This window comes from Pseudomyrmex gracilis, unplaced genomic scaffold, assembly GCF_002006095.1.
Source record: "Pseudomyrmex gracilis isolate BER0280 unplaced genomic scaffold, ASM200609v1 scaffold_670, whole genome shotgun sequence".
In the NCBI taxonomy this organism is placed as follows: Eukaryota; Metazoa; Arthropoda; class Insecta; order Hymenoptera; family Formicidae; genus Pseudomyrmex; species Pseudomyrmex gracilis.
The window spans coordinates 1-2,986 of NW_018021254.1; positions in this window are offsets into that span (position 1 = coordinate 1).

The following is a 2,986-nucleotide window of genomic DNA, read 5'->3' on the forward strand; positions in this document are numbered from 1 at the left end:
GAATCAACGTTTTCACATATCACTGAATACACAGCGGAAAGTCTAACGCGTACAAAACTTTATTAAGCGCTAGGAGTGAGCTCCCGGAATTTGTTTATCGCACGTGTACAAGATAGAACATCCGTCCCGTACGAGATTCCGTGTAAGACTGTAGAACTAAGATGGTGGTCGTTCCTTCTCGGCCTTAAGGTTACCGTTCACACGAACGCACGATAACCGCGCCTTAAGGTGTGTTCGTGGAGCAAAATCCCTAGCGCGGGGAATTTTTCCCGGGCGTGACATAAGCCGGGTTTTTCACACTTTTAGGGTCCGTGGGAGTGTGCGAACAAGGCCTTGTTCAAATAATTTATTAAATAAACANATTATTTAAACAAGTTGATTAAGGGAGAATTTTGGCACAGTTTGCTTCTACAGAGGCTTGCGCTTCCCGCTACACCAAAATTTTTCCTTAAGTCCAACTTTCATCAAAATTTTGTCAACTCCAAATAACGACTTCTCTGGCGTTATTTGAACTTGTTATGCCTAATAGACTCCTGTACACTACTCGGGTGGCTTTAATTACCACTTTGAAAACTTTACCCTTTACACCAACCTTCAGGGTTTTGCACACTTATCACACGGGTCCACTCCTTGCTTACGTCACCTCCGTGAACCTTAAACCTAATAACTTCGCTAACTACTAAATAACCGACCTGTTTTACCCCATTGCAGGTCTTAATCCAAAACAAAACTTAACTTGTAGTTAACGCTTGAAAACAANCTCTTGTGAAAGAAAACAAAACAGCCATTAAAATAAAATCCAAACACAACGTTAAACGCAACTTTGGCTCCTCTCCTCTAACCAGCGTAACGCCTTTTTCCCAAAAGGTTTTATTTGTTACGCTTAACTCTCTTAACCTTAATAACTACGCTAAACAATTCCTCCTCTTCCGCAGGAGTACTTTTACTATTGTTTTTGTCGTTAATAAAAATAAACTAAAATTACGACTAGTATCACGCTTGCACTTACACGTTACATACTAGTTAACGCTTAANCTAAAACTTTTACTTAAGTCCAATAAGCCCTTTTTTCTGTTTCAGGCGCTTATTGTTAACTCAACGCTGTCCATAATCTCTCTAAGTATGCGCTCTGCCCAGCAGTTGGCTTCCTTCCGGAGTTCCGTCCTCTCGTACTCGAGCTGAGCCTTTACTACCGCTCCTCTGACTAGCTCCAGGTTCTCTTCGCCACGCATACCGAGATCCGCAGCCGGGGCTTCTGGCTCTGGTGACAAGGTTAGGTTCTCGGGCGATTTCTCGGGGGATGGTACGCCACCTTGTCGTGGTCTCCGAGCTTGAGTGCCGTGTCGATCCGTGGAGCTATGCCGGCGGGAACTTCGGTTCCTGGCAGGGTCACCCTTGCCGGACAGGTTCACGGGGAGCGGCCAGACTAAGAGCGTACCTAGGGGAAGGAAAACCCCGATCCCAAACCCAAGCAGGTCGGGCTCGTTAGCCAGGTTAAGGCAACCGGCCTAGGTCAGGTTCAAGACCAATATAAAACCGCTACTTCTTTTTNTTTATGNGATGAGCCAGAAGACAGATAAGGACTTACTGGACCAGGTTGACCGGACGGCCAGGTCCCGGCGCGGAGGGGCTAGTGTCCCGGGTTCCCCCGTGTCGTTATCCAACGACGGGCGGGTAGAGGGGTGCACCGCAGGGCCCTCTACNTATCATGCGTCTGCGAGGACGGACGAGGAGCGTCCGTGCCGCCCGAGGGGTCGTGCAAACCCACGGGTGGTGTTGCACCGCGTAGACTCAGAAGAGTCCATTAACTCTGTGGAGTCATGTATCTCCACAGAGTCCTTGGAGGCCTGTCTGCCGGGGGCATCAGACGTGGACATGGACTCATCCGGAGACGAGTCCATGCACGGCGTTCTGACCACCGACGCGGCAATTGCGACNTACGTNGCTCAGAAAATGGCTCAGTCCGAACGCCGTGGGCGCCCACCAACCCACGGCAGGTACATTGGTCTGGGCAAAGCTAGGGAGCAGCTCCAGAAAGGAAAAATGGAAGAGAAGGAACGCGCCTTANACCAGGCGCGGCAACAGGCGTACGCGGCGGCAACGAAACGCCGCTCCGACTCGGATGTCTCGGGGCGGTCCTCCGACACCGAGTCGGTNAAGCGGCTTCGGCGTACTGTCCAACGATTCNGAGGAACGGACGTTGAAAGGGAGTGCGAGACCCGCGCCACGTTGGACCTTGTAGATTTAATCTACAAGGCCGTCGGCGTGTGCGACGAGGTGGCGGGTCGCGCAAAGCGGTTGAAGAGTACCGACGTGAAAGCCCTCAGGGACGCGGGACGAGACGGTCGTACAGTTGCGAACGCATTGTACGAGCGTCTGCGAGATGAACCTGGGGCACGGACAGCTCGTGTCCTGCCTCAGGTTTATAAAGAAAACGAGGAGTTTCGGCTCGAGACAAAGAGGTTGCAAGACGAGGTGGTGGCGTTGACGGCGAAAATTTGCTTGCCGCCACCACCTCCTCCACCCCCCCCCCGGCACAGGATCGTCTGGCCGAGGATGCGCTGCTTTAGCGCATCTCGGCGCTAATAGACGCCAAGCTCGCGGCCCTGAACTTACCCGCTCAGGGTGCAGGACGCGCGGGTTTGACTAGCCGGGGAGGTAGCCGCGATCGGCCATCATTGCGGGAAAAAGTACGGGGTGAGCCGAAAGCCAAGGCCGCCGCCAAGGCCGCTGCCAAAGCCAAACCTAGGGCTCAACACCCGGCCCCATCCCAGACGGAGAAGAAAGCTCCAGGACCCTCGTCCTCCATTACTGGAAGCGAGGCACCCTGGAGCACAGTGGTGGGACGTAAGGCTCGACGGGCGGCTGGGTCAGCGGCCTCTGCCGCCCCCAGTCGCGCCGGTAAAGCACCGGCATCCGCATCAGGGGCCAGCGCAACCGCGCAACCCGCTGGAGGCGGAAGAAAGAAGAAGAGGATCAGGCTCCG